General features: G+C 50.3%; 1 protein-coding gene across 2 annotated transcripts in view; it reads right to left on the minus strand.

The window, feature by feature from the left end:
• Nucleotides 1-9,346, minus strand: part of LOC144121170 (urease subunit alpha-like) — a 111,272-nt gene extending 101,926 nt beyond the window's left edge. For both annotated transcript variants that reach the window (XM_077654192.1, XM_077654187.1), the window contains exon 1: nt 9,190-9,346. The gene's annotated coding sequence lies outside the window, so the exon portion shown is untranslated. The remainder of the gene's footprint in view (nt 1-9,189) is intronic.
• Between the last annotated feature and the right edge of the window lie 7,301 nt (nt 9,347-16,647).

A 16,647-nucleotide genomic window follows, 5' to 3' on the forward strand; every position in this document is an offset into this window, starting at 1 on the left:
CAAGCCCCAAGGGTAGCGTTGGCCTGGCGGCCTGGGGCAAAGCTGGAAACATCCGAAGGTCCCGGCAAAGGATGAGTCGACTGGCAACAGAACAACTTGTTTATTCTGGCATCGCCAAAAGAGCAGCCGGTCAGGGCGACCACGTTACTCGAAGGAAGGAATCGAAGTCTCTCCCGGCGTCTGGGGCAGCGGCGTTTTATACGCTCGGAGTCGAGGGCAAGAGGGAACGGCTTGGGAAGAGTCATCCGATACGGCGACGCTTGAACATGTTCAGGCGTGACGGGCGCGTCCGCCAGGCCGGCGCCGGTCAGACCTCCTCGCCTCCCAGTTGAGGAGCTCCTCTCCCCGGCTGCCGCGCTTTGACAAGCGTGGGCAAAACAAGCACACACACACACACGCACGCACGACGACACGTGGCACTGAAACATGCCTGGACGCGCTTGGCGGGAGGCGTTGCGGCCGCGATGAACGAAGCCGCGGCGTCCGTTGCATCCGCGCCGGCTATACCGCGCGTCGTAGGTAGGCGAGACGTAACAGACCGCCCCGCCGGGAGAAGGAGATCCCGATGGTCAGGGGACTGCATCCGCTGTCCAGAGGGATGTCGCTCGATGATGCTTGTAAACGAAACCGTTCGTCCCTCGACGTTGCTTGAGCGCAGCGCACAGAGAAGGCCTCGTTCTCAGGTTCAGGTTCATACAGGGCACTGCAAAGTGACTTCGGAAGAGTTGCCATTTTTGTGCTCGTTCCCAGCAAGCGTTAGAACTACGCCGAAACGCAACCGCTCAGTCAGCAAGCACGAGACAACCCTCACTAAGCTCTGCCAGGCTCTTTCCCCTTTTATACTACTGCCTAGTTCCTTACAGTAGTCAAGCAGCACTCAGAACGCGTCCACAAATTGGAAAATTGCACTAGAAAGCACATAATCACTTTGAAACACTAAACAAAAGCAATATGTTAAAAATCCTGCCTCAGGAAGAAAACATCAGTAACCAACAACTTTGAGGCGGATTCCTACGTTAGGGGCTTCGACTTAAGCCATCGGCGTTACCGTTGAGACTCCCCTTTTTGTAACGCACCTCAAAGGAATATTGTTGCAAAGCGAGGCTCCAGCGCAGGAGGCGGCCATTTTTGGGAGATATGGTCTGCAGCCATTGGAGAGGGCAGTGATCCGTCTCAATGATAAACCTCGAGCCGGCTAGGTAGCATGACAATTTCTGAACGGCCCACACGAGACACGCACACTCTTTCTCGGTGGCGCTGTACGCCTGCTCACGACAGGTCAGCTTACGACTAGCATACAGGACGGGGTGTTCCACTTCTCCATTGTCCCTTTGGCACAGTACAACGCCCATGCCTCGCTCACTAGCATCGCACTGAACAACGAACCCTTTGGTATAGTCTGGCGATCGTAGCACAGGCTGGCTTGTTAGGGCGCTCTTTAGGGCGCTAAAAGCTCTCTCCTTTGTCTCGCTCCAGACGACTGTTTGGGGCTCTGTTTTTCTTAGAGCATCCGTCAGGGGAGCCGCGATATCGGAGTACCTGGGGATGTACCTCTGATAGTAGCCGGCGACACCCAAGAACGACCGAATATCGGTCTTCGTGCGCGGTTGCGGGAAGTCTCGCACAGCGGCCACCTTTATTTCAGAGGGGCGGCGACGACCCTGTCCAATCACGTGACCGAGGTATACAACCTCGGCCTGTGCTAATTGGCACTTGGGAGCCTTGATTGTCAAGCCCGCTTCGCGCAGGCGGGTTAGCACTGCCCGCAAGTGTGCCATATGCTCAGACCAGGAGGCGGAGAATATCGCTACGTCGTCTAAATACGGTAAAGCGAATTCTTCCTGTCCCCGCAACACTTTGTCCATGAGGCTTGAAAAGCAGTATGGCGCGTTCTTCAAACCAAAACTCAAAACTTTAGGACGGAATGTTCCCATTGGTGAAATGAACGCCGCATACCTACTAGCCTCTTCTGTAAGTGGAACCTGCCAATAACCCCTGACAAGATCTAGGGTGGAAATAAACTGAGCGCTACTAACTTTCTCAAGGCGCTCCTCGATGTTAGGGATCGGATAAATTTGATCCTTAGTAATGGAATTAAGCCTGCGGTAGTCGACGCAAGGACGAGGTTCCTTGCCCGGTACCTCAACTAAAATCAAAGGGGAGGTATAATCACTCTCACCCGCCTCAATAACACCGAGCTGTAGCATTTTCTTTACCTCAGCCTCCATAATATCGCGCTGGCGGGGTGACACCCGGTACGCCTTGGATCGTACTGGCTCTGGCGAGGTAAGTTCTATATCATGAGTAAGGACAGAAGTCCTACCAGGCCTCTCAGAGAACTGACCTTGAAACTCTTGTAAGAGTTGGTGTAGTTCGGTTTTCTGCTCAGGCGACAGCGGTGCTTTAATGATTAAGTCACTAATGACCTGATCAGTGTCTTCCCTGTTCGTCACTGAGCCTAGTCCCGGAAGCTCGACCGGAAGCTCTTCTAACTTTCCCGTGTCGTGCATTTCATCTCCAGTACCTGGTGCATTCAACGCTACAGGCTCAATTTTATCCAGTTCTGACGTGCTCGGAATATCAGCTTGCTGCGCCTCCGACCCTTTTTCATTGTTCGACAACGTCGGCCCCGCAACTACCGCCTTTGCAGCGAGCTCCTGAACTCTCGATCTGGTTAAGGCCTGAACGCTAGCCTCACCAAACAAAAGCCCCCTCTCGCGCAGGAGGTGATCGGACCTGTTCGAAAATAGGTACGGGTACTGGGGGGGCAGCCTAGATGACACTACGGCCTCCGTCTCAATTGCTCCGAAAGGTCCTTCAATAAGCACTTTTGCTACGGGCAAACACACGCTATGAGCTTCCACGGCTTGCTTGATCCATGCGCACTCGCCCGTGAACATATCGGGTTCTACGTAAGAGGAGTGAACTACATCCATTGTAGCTGCGGAATCACGAAGCACTCGGCACTCTTTCCCGTTCACGAGGAAGTCTCGCATGTAAGGCTCGAGAAGCTTCATGTTCTCGTCAGTGCTACATAATGACAAACACACGACTTCTCTTTTTGTTTCTGGACACTGCGCCGAAAAGTGACCCGGCTTCTGGCACGTATAACACACGCGCGCTTGCCTCGCCTCGAACCGCTTTCTGCGTTCGGCTTCGGCTGCCGCCGTCTCCTTACGTTCGGTCGGACTGCTTTCACTCGCATCCGCACTACGCGTGTCCCCCCTTGCTCTCATGGGTGTGAACTTCGGCCTCTCAGACTTGGAGCCAAATTCACCCTTTTGACCGTCCTTAGCTCCGCGAGCCCGACGCGTCACAAACTCCTCGGCTAGCTCGGCGGCTTTAGCCACTGTACTAACGTCTGGCCTATCCAAGACCCAGTACCGCACGTTCTCAGGTAACCGACTATAAAACTGTTCCAGCCCGAAACACTGCAGAATTTTCTCGTGGTCACCAAACGCTTTCTCTTCTTTGAGCCACTCCTGCATGTTTGACATAAGCCTGTAGGCAAACTCTGTATATGACTCACTTCTGCCTTTTTCATCTTCCCGAAACTTCCGACGGAACGCCTCCGCTGACAGCCTGTACTTTTTTAGCAGACTTGATTTCACTTTGTCGAAATCCTCTGCCTCTTCTCTCTTCAAGCGAGCGACTACGTCGGCCGCCTCGCCGGGTAACAAAGTGAGCAAGCGCTGTGGCCACGTTTCCCGAGAGAACCCCTGCTTCTCGCACGTTCGCTCAAAGTTAACCAGGAACAAACCAATGTCCTCTCCAAGCTTAAACGGCCGCATCAGGTCAGTCATTTTGAACGATACCCGTTCTCCTGCACCGTGTGCCTGACTTCCATTACGAGCGCGTTCCATCTCTACCTCGAGACGCTTCATTTCCAAAGCGTGTTGACGGTCGCGCTCTTCTTTCTCTTTTTGCTCTTTACGTTCGCGCTCGTCTTTCTCTTTTTGCTCCCTCTCCTCAATGGTCTCAAGGCATTCCGACAGCTCGTCATCCTCAGCCTCCAACTCAAGAATAGCCCTTAGCAGTTCTGGTTTTCTGAGTTTGTCTGAGACATTCAGACCCAACTCTCTTGCAAGCTCCAGCAATTTCGGTTTGCGTAACGACTTCAAATCCATGGCTGCTCCGAATGCTGCTTTCTCTACTGCCTACTATTGTCTTGCCGCAAACTAACCCGGCAGCAACGACAACCACAATTACCAGCTCTGTTTCTGACACTAACAAAAGCCTGGCAAAACTCAGAAGAAGAAAGTCCCGCACTCACCAAACCTCGCAGCCAAGAATTCAGCGCAGTCGTTCCGCTGCAGGCAACCAGTCATCACACAGGGCTCGTTGCACTGCTCCCGGATGGTCGTTGTGCTGCTCAGCATACAGTTGAACGCATATCTTCGCTGCTGGCCTCCGTTGTCGGGATCTCACCGCTGGCAACCAGTTGTTGCATCTGGGTTGCAAGCCCCAAGGGTAGCGTTGGCCTGGCGGCCTGGGGCAAAGCTGGAAACATCCGAAGGTCCCGGCAAAGGATGAGTCGACTGGCAACAGAACAACTTGTTTATTCTGGCATCGCCAAAAGAGCAGCCGGTCAGGGCGACCACGTTACTCGAAGGAAGGAATCGAAGTCTCTCCCGGCGTCTGGGGCAGCGGCGTTTTATACGCTCGGAGTCGAGGGCAAGAGGGAACGGCTTGGGAAGAGTCATCCGATACGGCGACGCTTGAACATGTTCAGGCGTGACGGGCGCGTCCGCCAGGCCGGCGCCGGTCAGACCTCCTCGCCTCCCAGTTGAGGAGCTCCTCTCCCCGGCTGCCGCGCTTTGACAAGCGTGGGCAAAACAAGCACACACACACACACGCACGCACGACGACACGTGGCACTGAAACATGCCTGGACGCGCTTGGCGGGAGGCGTTGCGGCCGCGATGAACGAAGCCGCGGCGTCCGTTGCATCCGCGCCGGCTATACCGCGCGTCGTAGGTAGGCGAGACGTAACAGCCGTTATACAGCGGCAAAACTGAATGTTGCTGAGAACTGCTTTCACATTCAGAACATTTTTCCTGCTGTTCAGAATATGCTGGCTCTCGCCCGCAGTGACGCTTCTGAGTCTTAAACCAGAAAATTCAGACTTACCAGCAGAAAGTCTATGGTGAGTAAAAAAAAAAATTGATCGCGCCGTCACTGGACTTTTGGGCCATGTAAGCAAGACGGCTGAAAAAAAAAATATTAAAGCAGCTGGGCCAATAGTGTGCGATCCTTGGTGAGGGCTAGCGTGAGAAACAAAGTTGCTATGTATCCGAGTTCTTAGGTTCGAAGCCGACCGCGGCGGCTGCATTTTTATGGAGGCAAAACGCTAAAGGCGCCCGTGTGCTGTGCGATGTCAGTGCACGTTAAAGATCCCCAGGTGGTCGAAATTATTCCGGAGCCCTCCACTACGGCACCTCTTTCTTCCTTTCTTCTTGCACTCCCTCCTTTATCCCTTCCCTTACGGCGCGGTTCAGGTGTCCAACGATATATGAGACAGATACTGCGCCATTTCCTTCCCCCAAAAACCAATTATTATTATTATTCAATGTATCCTAAGCTGCGCTGGACTATATTTGCGGCAAGTGTCCCTTCAACAACGTGGTGTGTGCGACTGCTTAGAAGACCTGCATTCACAAGCATAAAAACCATTCTATGGGATTCTGAGAAACAAAACCGGTACTCAGAATTCTGTGCACAAGGATCCATCCGCAGAATCACAGCCGCGGATAAAAAAAAAAGGCGTTGATGCTACACCGTAAAACGCGTTTAATTAAAGAATCAGTTTAAAAAAATTCGTTAAAAAGAAAACAGTTGAAGATGGTCAATAAATAGAAAGCCGGGGGCGGCAGAAAGTCCGGTGGGCGAATGAGATTAAGAAGTTAGAGGGGATAGGGAGGGTGGGGCGCAGCTGGCACAGGACAAGATCAATTGGAGAGGTGTGGGAGACGGTCTTCGCCCAGCAGTGGCCGTAGTCAGGTTGATGATGAGGAAAAGAACATTTGGTAAGTGGCGAGGGGGAAACCAAGCACGCATGTACTGTTTTTGCTTCCGCGCTTGTAAAGAACTGGGACGATGGGCATGAATGGATAACGTTACATTTTACTGCCAACTCTTCACAGTGGCACTCTCATATAGGTGGTATTCAATATAAAGTTTTAAGTGTCCTCACAGCGTCGCGTCATGAGTAAGAACCTGGGGGTTCGATCCCCAGTTCCGCCGTGTACCCGCCGGTGACGCAATGAGTGCAAGCTTTTCCCTGGCCTGGTGTTCGGCTTATTTAGGGTGAAATGCTTGGGAAATGGGTCTTTTGACTCCACCTTGAGTATATAAAAGAATACTTCGTGCCATGCCGCTCTTCGGCTACAGATGCCCTTGCGCCATAAAAATCAATCATCATCATCATAAACAGTGCTCGTGGTTGTCTCCGTACTTGCGCCGTTTCAAATATGGTCGGTAAGCGAGAAGCCGAATTCACAACACTTGTGCAGTCCATAAGTGGCATGCACCGACGTATAGCAGCTGCCTTGTTGGTCGATAAAAAAAAAAACAGTGAAAGTCTGCGGCGTCTGTCAAATGGTCAAATCCGCTTGTCACCATCTGCTCCGATGCCCAGCCAACTTTTGCCAGGGTTTGAAACTGCAGCAGCACTAGACAATGCAACCAAATGCATGTTGCTGGCTATTGTATGGAGCAACTCACACTATCTTTTTTTTTTGGGGGGGGGGGAGGAATTGCATCATTAGTCGAAATTAATTAACCAACTTCGCAAGCAACGAAGGTAGGCGAAAAATTCAAATGAGAAAGTTGTAGAACGGACCGCAAAACATCCCACTGAACAGTTTCTAGCGTTCCACCTATTACGCGTCGGCTTTTTTTCGCTCTCTGCAGATGCCCGCGAAATACAAAAAAAATACCACGTGACATGTTCGCTTGCGCGCCAAGATTGCAGTGTCCACCTAAGTTGCTTCTCCGAGGATTTTCCGCTCACAACGCCGAAGACACCGGATTTTCTTCACAACGGGAGCCTTAACGCTATCGCGTTAATGGTATAAACACATTTCTCGTTTAAAGGTATAAACACATTTCTCGTTCGAAGGAACTAAAACTTGCTTCTTTTTTTTTATCATAAGCGGAAGAGCCACAGCGATCGCGCAAGCATTGTGAAAAATGGCCAGTGGGGGCCGGACGCGTGGGAAGCCCAGCCATTGCTTCCGCTGTGAAAGTGAGCGGTTGTTAACACGGGTATTACGAAGGCCACAAAATGCGCAAACATCTGACCAGTTTTGCGCCGCGCAAGGCGGACACTGTGCAATCGGCACAGCTTTCGACCGACCGAGCAGAATAGTTGCACATCACGTGAACGCGGTACCAGTTGATAACGGCGTGCTGAGTGAGCGTCTGCCTGACGCACCTAGAACGACCAAAAAACGGCTAACATTTGCTATAGGCTGCAGGCAGGGTGCCGAGAGAAGTGGAACCGCGGTTCAGCCTCAACAACGCTCCTAATCAGGTGATAAGCACGAGAGATAACATTTAGTGCGCGTCCCGCAGGCCATGGTCGCAGCATGGTTCTAGAGCGGTAGGTAATGCGAACGTTTTCCCTTCGCTGCGGACACTGAGCGGCACTTTCACCGTTTTCTTATGTGGCTAACAATGCAAACAGTAATGACCCTTCTCCCAATTCAGGAGATTCCTGCCAGGAAGTAAATAGGGTGAGGCCATCTGTCAGACAGATATGCACACAGGGCAGAACCAAAAAGGGTGACTATAAAAGAGCAGTAAAGCCCACAGTACATTACCAACACGTTCGCGGTTTCTATCCGTATATGCTGCACTGCTTTTTTGCAATAATTTGACCAGAGGCCCCATCTTTGCTTTCACTACGTCATGACGGTGGCACTGCAACAGTGTCCCTCAAGGAGGTAACAGTCGTGCCCACAGAACATGACGATAAAATGCAGATTCATTCCGCCTTCTTCTGTGCGTGCTTCCAATTTTCAGGGCCCTTCATTTCCGGATTTTTTTTTTTTTCCGGAACACGGAAGGGGGTAAAAAACGGGCGATATTTTGTGCGCCCAATTCGCGCACTAATAGTGTTGAGTATGAAAAATTCGGTAATTCGAATTGTTTCAGGTTATTTTTCTTTTTGCAGAAGAAATGAAAGTAACTGAAGTGCTCTTATTTCTTCAGGACATAAAATGCCTCATTTTTCCTAATTATTTCGTAAACAATATGGAAATTAAGATTTCGCTACAAGAATTTAATTTTTTTTCTAATTTGTTTATCTCATTTTCTTTGAGTACATTACCACCTCCCGCACAGCACTTCCGCGTCCATGCAAATCTGCCTGTCTTTGTACGCTGGTAAAATATTCATTTTTGAATATACCAGCGACCATTTTAAACGTCCAAGAGCCTTGGTGTAGGCCGTCGTCAATGTGGGGTGAGCTTGGTACAATGATGACAATAAGACGTCTGATCAGTAGCCGTGTTTTGGATCTGAAACATAGTATTCGAGTGCATCTACAAATTGAGCAGCATCATGATCAGTGGTTTAAAACAATCACTTAACTGAAAAATCCCTTGAATAAGCATGATATATCCGCTGATTCTCCAAAGGAGTCTTCAGGTTTGTGCATTGACAAACTACGTTCTCAAGTAGCCGCATTTTTTTTTTTGTTTATGGTTTAAAGGGGCTTAACGTCCCAAAGCGACTCAGGCTATGAGGGACGCCGTAGTGAAGGGCTCCAGAAATTTTTGACCACTTGGTGTTCTTCAACTTGCACTGACATCGCACAGTACACGGATAGAAATTGAGTTTAACCCGACTTTCAAGAAATCGTTTCGGGGCTTAGCAATCGGGTCAAACAGGGTTGTACCCGAAAACGAAGGGATGTTTCATGACAGCTGTCATCATGCTTTAGTTCCTGCAACAACGAGGATTACGGTCGCGGACACAGGAATATAAAACTTGACCCAGGAATGCCCAGCGGACAATACAACGCTCAAGTTTCTGTAGCTGAAAACTTCGCGCTCACAACGTTCAGACACAACAAAACGCCGAAACTCTGCCGCGCAGGGCAAGGTGCTATGGAATGAGTCAAGAGAGCGGGACGACTCGCAAAACAATTCACGCTGGATCTACGCCGCCTCGCGCACTGCGTACCTTCATCTGCAGGCAAGCTGCACGCCCACGTCTTGCCGCGGTCGCTGTAGCAGGGCATGACCATCGTAGGCATTTGTGTGCAACTAACACCACGGCGCGGTAACGTCAGCGCCAGGGGCTTCTTGATACGTTCGAGGCTCGACAGATTGTGAGTGGTTCTTCTACAACTCGTGGAGTGGCGCGCCTGTCGTTAAAAAGTTCCCTTTTCCGCCACGTTGACAGTATAGTGGCGCCATCTATTGATGTATTACAAGATCATAATTTTTTTTCTTGGGATGAGGTTGCGGTGCGGGAGGGGGGGAAGAGAGCCTCTTTTTTTAGCAGCGTATTTTCCTTCTCGCTTCAAACGCTTTCGCTACGTCCAAGTCCGCTCAAAAGCTATGCTTTGCTGTATTAACTAACGAATATCGCCTTCTCCAGTGGGCTGTCCATACGTGTGGCAAATAGAAGCAGTACTTCTTTCCCCGCCTTTTTTTTTTTTTCATCCGTCCCATTCAAAAAGGGACCAAAAGATAAACTGGCATCTGAAAAGCAAAGACCAATGGAGCTTTCGCGCGCAGACTAGGGAACTGACAGCAGCCCGCCCTGAATGCCCTGGGGGAACTCGGAACAACCCACGTCGAGCTCGGGGCTTTTTCGCTGCTGCCTCGCCCGGCTTTCAGTAGGCTTTACCTCGCGAGTGCTCCAAGCTGTCGCTGCTCTCTTCAGTCGTGCCTTTCATTCTTCTGTTTACATTTTCGTATGCATATAGATTGTTTCTTTCCTTTAAGTACGTCTAGTGCCAGTTCGCTCCCACGACAGAGGCAGAAACAACAAGTGCTCCTCCACCGTGCAGACTCCTAGGCCCACGCCTGCTTCATTTCCATTCCTGCTCTCCCTAAAGCAACATAGGAGCAGCACAAGCCGATTTGCAAGGTTGCGCTGCGGATTCTCCTGGAGGCCGCGAGACAGGAAGCACAGGAGTGCCGTCGAAAGTAGTTTATAGGGGCTTTCGCGCCCCGTCTGCCACCTGACTCGTCGTTACCTTTCTTTCTTTTATTCTCTGAGCCGTTTTCGACACATATTCAAGCGTAAGCCATTCTGGACATTTCCCAGAGGGGGGCAGCGTCTTGTCCAGCTTTTATAAATGCTGCGCGCCCGCTGCAAAGTTTCTGCTGTCTTCGCCAGATTCGAAATAAAAGCGCTTGCTGAATAACCGACGCTGTTGGGAATGAATGAGATGTGCTAGCCTCTCTCACCGCATATATATAGGCGCCTTCTTTCTATTTTTTTTTTCATCCTTGTCTACGTGGCGGTGGTGTTTGAGCACCGCTATGGAGCCGCCGCGGCCTAGAGAGCTGGAGAAGAAGCCCACCAGCAACCTGACTCCCAAGACTGCTCCGTTGTGCGCAGGTGCGGGCCGCGAAGGCATGCCCTTTCTTCGCTGCTCCAACAATGGAGCTCGCTCAGGCACACACATACGCACGCACACAACAAGCGTCGCCGTCCACCTCCGGGGTCGCACGCGAACGCGACAGCACCATTTCCCCTCGCTCTCGCACCCTCGATGAGCTCGCTCGCACCGCGCAGTCGCCGTCAGAGCCAGACAGCCCAAACGCGCCCAACAAGAGACCCGCATTCATTCGCCCGCGGCAGAATCCAATGAAAGAGACCCCGCGGCGGCGGTTTTGGTTCGCGGGGCACGCCGCGCTCGCCTTCCTCCCTTTTTTCCTCCCTCGCTGTCCTACACAACCTCCTCACGCTCCTGACTGCCGCCTCCGCCGCGTGACACCGAGTGGAGGGCGAGAAAGCCCCCACGCCGCGGCTCTCCCGCGGAAATGCGCCGCGCGCCTCCGGAGTGAAAACTCGTCACTCCGCCGCACCGCGATCGCTTGCACGCACCTCTTGTTGCCTCGGCCGCCCCGGCGCCCAGTCTCGAATCGAACCCGCGCCGCCCGGTCGCCCGTGCTCTTGAAAGCAGTCGCCGCCGCCGCTTCCTAATCCGCGTTGTTCGGTCGTACGTACAGCTACACGGGGCTCACTAGTCTTCTTTGCTCTTGACACTCCTGGCCACGGTGCTCTCGGCCCTTCGTTTCTTCAGGATATTTGTGGCTTTGCTTTCGCTTACCTCCTTTTACACTGGTTTGTCGTAGTTTTCCGGCCTGGATATAGGACCGCTGATCCGCTCCTCCCCGTAATTCCGGCTGTCTGGCGAACAAAGGCGCAAACCCTTCTGTTGCGTGCGTGTGTGTGAGAGAGAGAGAGAGATAGGGGCGCACATTGCAGGCGCGTTCACACTTGCACATTCGGCGATGAGAACGAGTGACCGTGCTTTACGCAGGCCCACCCTGCGCCCCTACCCTCACCCCGGCTCTACGCAGCTAAATGTATTCTCTAAACTTACAAATGGTGCTAAAGCAACATACAACACGTACCCCAACCTAGTGTTACTAGACGCACAGACTGACAAAAACATTTCGCACCTATCTGCACGTGGTAGCGATTGTGGCTCGGCTTGAGCCAGTGGGCAGGCCTGTGCACTTTCCTTTTCTTTCTTCCTGGCAACAAAAGACAGACAGACAGCTGTTTGCAGAGCTCTGAAAGGTAGAGCTCTCTCGTCCAATTACGGCCAAAGAAGATAACAAAAAGTCCCTCAGATATTTGTGCAGTGTTGTAACTATTTTTCAAGCAATTATTACAAAGACTGAAAAGATAGTTCGGGATGGTGTTTCGCAAACACAGCGAGTGTTTCATTCACTGGTTAAATCAGCAGACAAAGTACCCACGAACACAGCACTGCGGAGTCCTGCTGAGAAGTGGTGCGCTACCATTCGTAAACATATGGCGTCCACCGAGTCGGACGAGTATCCTGCACGCAGCAGCTGTAGACTGGTGTTATTTCCTTCCCAGAGATGGAGCCACCAGTCGCGGAGGTAAAGGAGTGGAGGAACATGTTTTGTAGCGCATGGCGCTCTGATTCGCTCAGATCCCCGCAGCCTTCACAGCGCTGCAAACAGCTTGTGAGATGGAATCTATCTATCTATCTATCTATCTATCTATCTATCTATCTATCTATCTATCTATCTATCTATCTATCTATCTATCTATCTATCTATCTATCTAATCTAATCTAATCTAATCTATCTATCTATCTATCTAATCTAATCTATCTATCTATCTATCTATCTATCTATCCATCCATCCATACATCTATCTATCGATCTCTGTCTGTCTGTCTGTCTGTCTGTCTGTCTGTCTGTCTGTCTGTCTGTCTGTCTGTCTGTCCCTACACGTGATCCTTCTCTTTTAGATTGCGCTGACACAGTTTACCGCTCATAAACGTCACGCGCTGTCTTGACGCGAAGCCACAATTAATTTTAATGAAGCAGCGATGCCTGCTGTACTGCCGTCGCCAAATGGGAGGCGCACGGGGCCACCCGCTATTGAAAAGCGAGCAGCGAAGTGCGCAGCGCCTGACATCAATTCCTTCACCAGGCGGCGCAGCTCATCTTTGGGGGAAATGATTCGGCGCCGTGCTGTCGTCTTTTGCTGCCAAGCATTTGCGCACATGGCTCCCCTGAAATTCAGCTAACACGGCAAGTAGCCGGATGTTTCACCAGCGAGTCACCGTCTGTGCGTCACGAAGGGCCTAAGCACTCAGAGCAGAAAGGCCCGACAAAAAAAAAATCTCATGAAGAAAAGTGATCTAATTATGTGCAATCTGGGAACAATAGTTGGCTTTAGACAACGAGGTACCTAGTGGTAAGCGAATACATTTATATACTGCAGGGTAAGTACAGGATTGCAGATCCAGATCGTGACCATGAAATAGCTAGTAGAATAAGAATGGCATGAAGATGATGATAGCGATGAATTTTTATGTCGCACGGGTATCTATTGCCAAAGAGCGCCATGGCATAAGGTATCTTTCTCTACATAAGGTGACATCATTCTACTCGATTCTTTTTATCCGTCCGTCTGTCTGAACGATTCCACCGACAGCGCCATTGAAATGCAAAGATAATCAGAATGATGCGGAATTGGAATGATATCATTAAATGACCTCCCTCCGTGGACAAGAAAGCACAGTGACACCGTATACGCACGCCTTAATAAGGCTTGCGGTTACAGAGACAGTCTCGCGCGCGTTGGAAATGTGCCCTTAGTCACGTGTGTTCAGCGATGTTTTTTTTTTTAACATATTGCACCATTCTAGTTCAGGCTAATCATTTTTTCTTTAGAAGTACCAGCCCCTGTGCCTGATGAAAAGTGTGCTGTCATGGTCCTGCGAGTGTTTCACTGCAGCGAGGAAACATTCTGTTCGAATGTTCTCGCCTCATTGCTGGCACCAGAAAAAATCACGGAACGACACTTAGCGGCTATTATATCTCGTTAACTTTCAGACACTCGCGTAGCAGCGCTCCCAATAACTATTTTTACAGCAAAACTGTGACAGCAGCGTCTGACTGAGCCGCCGAACCACTCGTGCAACGAAGCAAACGGCTAGTTTGTGCCACCCCCGTAGCGGCCGGGGCGTCGATTTTATGAAAACTTAATGAAAGTGGCAAATAGTCCGCGCCCGAACCGCGTTAGGGCGCCGGACCGGTTTTTGTGGAAGAAATTAGGTGCAGCGCTGGAAAGCTCTGCAGTCTGAGCAATTCTGCGACTCTCCTTCACTCTCCCGCATTCCCAAGCCCTCCTTCTCGAGACGGGGGATGGAACGCAGCTTTCTGTGGCTCTGCAGCCAAGGCAAACTTTGGCCAAGGCTAAGCACGAAAGGGAAGTAGACATGCCGTTGTTCCCGTGCCGTGGGGGGTGGGTAATTGTCGTCCGGGAGTATAGACCTCCTGCATGTTTGTAAACAAACGAGGTGGCGCTGCAGTCGCTAGCGGGCTCGTGGTAGGCAAAAGGCCGGGGAGTGTCGTTGCGGAAAGGCGTTGAGCGCGGGTTTTCAAGGCTTGTAGGCGCGTTTTCAGTTTCTGCGAATCACAGCAATGGTTGATGTTTACAGCTTAGTAATTTCTTGAAGTACACCAGCTCGCGTTGGCCACGTGCGGCGTATTCAGAGAAATAGATCGCCACTTTGTATTGTATATATGGTTAGTAGTAAACAGAAAGCGTTTCTGGCGTTGATTTCTACGCTAGGCATTGAATAAAATAGGAAATTTTTGACACTCTGCTCTAGCCAGAATAATTTTACTTCGGGACAGTAGTGAGAGAGGATGTGCTGGCGTTCTTTCGGCGGAGCAGACTTGCGCTCACCGTCTGCTGACATACGTAGGTGTCGGGCTGTGCGAAAAGTGGCCCGGGGACAGCGTCGTGTCCCCATTCTCCTCTAGCTGTCCCGCTTAAGCGCTGATTTTATCCGCAGGATCACGCACCAGGCAGGCCGACTTCTCCCCTTGTTAAACTGGTCGATTTGGTGAAAATTTTTGATTTCAGGAAATATTTTCTTTCTTAGCCCTGGGGTGTTCTGTTTCGTGACGAAAAATTATAGCTTAATATTCAGTAGAAATTTATAAAGTACGCTTTCGAGATGCGTGGTCGTCGAAAATTGTGAGGTAATTTCTTTGAGGCTTTCTTTGAGTTCAGGGCCGCATTTCTTTGACCAAAGCGCAAGCGAAGAGGCCAAAAACGGGGAAGTAAACGTTAAGGTTCGTTTTCTGACCTTTCACGTTTTCTGCGATTGACATCACTCACACCTTCGTAATTTCGTAACGCATGAAAATAGAATGATTCTATTTGTTGCAAACAATTCCTGAGACGTTGAGGAGTGTAATTTATCTCTCGATTTTTTTTCCTACACGTGCAGTATTATGTTCGTTATTTTTGTAAGAAACGTTTTCACGTAACTATGCATGCATAGGTACATGATCATCTAAAAAAAGAAGTAATAGCGTCATATGCAGAACAGGGCTTTGTGAACATGCTGGCATAAAAAATTTGCGCACTTTCTACTCAATTATTTAAGACCTTGAGGTGACTCGACGAGGGTGTTAATTATAATTACCCAAGAACTGCACCAGGTATAGCTAAAAATAAAAGACATTACTGAAACTAGCGTAGCAATTTCATATTTGCACCAAATTTAGTTTCATATCGCGTGCATAAATAACGAAAACACTTTTCATTGCCGCGCCCCCTCTAAATCTCGACACGTCTGTTAGTATCACGCCTGCGGCTGCTTCTTTCCAAACAACCTTCGCGGTCATGGACTGCATCATGAAACATGACACATGCATGATGCAATGAAAAAGCATGCGGCTTTTAGCACACTTAAGGTACGCTATTCTAAGCATGCCAACGTGGCCGCGCATGAACTTGCCAGATTTCTTTCTACTCGAATCAAATAATTACGTCGGTCATATTAAGAAACACTTTCAAGTAAATATCAAATGCCATAAAACGTGCCATTAAAACATGCTGTGCTATTAACAAAAGAACGCATTCCTTGGGGGCGAGTGAACCTGCCGGCGGGGGCCCCGTGCACACCGGCTCAGGTGATAAATGCGTGCGCAGCTACATACGTGCTTTTTTTCTTGCGCAGTTATAAGCGTGCTATGCTGATGTTCAGGTGAATGAACGCAGTAACTTACATGCTGTTAAGTACATTGAGTGGCAGTGTCCATCGACTCCCAGACTTCGCGCTTTACTACCGCGGCCCATTCCCCGTTAGCCAGTTTACTAATGCGGTATTTATCGCGAGAAGCCTATCGGGGCTAATTTAAATTTCCTTTTATGCTACTACGTGGATCGAACAGTGACGCAGCTGATCAATACATGCTGCTTCTGCAGTGCTCATGCATGATGCAGCCGCCGGTAGCTGCAGCAGCTGCGGTAGGCATCGGCTGGCGGTAGCTGTTTTGCCTACCATGCGAAAGTCGCTGCTGACATCAGCGCCACCGCTTCTTCGTGACGTCGCGGGGTGAAGGCGGTCCATAGGCGCATGCAGGGCATAAGGCTTACAATTGGAATCTCCAGCGCTGCACCCAACTTCTGCCCGCAGGAGGAGCCACACCGCCATGGTGATGTGATTTTGCTTCGCGGGGAAGCTGGCTTCTGTATTTCTGCAATTTGCGGTGCAACGCGTGGCCATGCGGGGCCCAGGCTAATCGCTATTGTGGGAATGGACAACGAAAACGACAGTTGTCGCAAGGTGGTTGGGTGATGATTCTCCTAAAAATGGATTGCGTTTACAGCACGCGGGCATACAAAAAAAAAGAGCACAGGGCGAGAGGCAGGCCACAAACGCCTGCGTGCATAGTATATATGAAATCGGTTAAAACCTAAAAGCACCGATTTCTGGGCAAGCTAAGGATAGCCAAAGACCGTTTTCGACCACGAACTTTCCTTATCCTTTCCAGTCAGGATACACAAATGCTGAGGAGGCACTGATAACAATAACACCGATATTTTAAACTCAGTTATTATTTTGACCTTCCAATAGCGCACTGGGCACACGCACTACCGACTTGATTG

This window comes from Amblyomma americanum, chromosome 2, assembly GCF_052857255.1.
Source record: "Amblyomma americanum isolate KBUSLIRL-KWMA chromosome 2, ASM5285725v1, whole genome shotgun sequence".
NCBI lineage: Eukaryota > Metazoa > Arthropoda > Arachnida > Ixodida > Ixodidae > Amblyomma > Amblyomma americanum.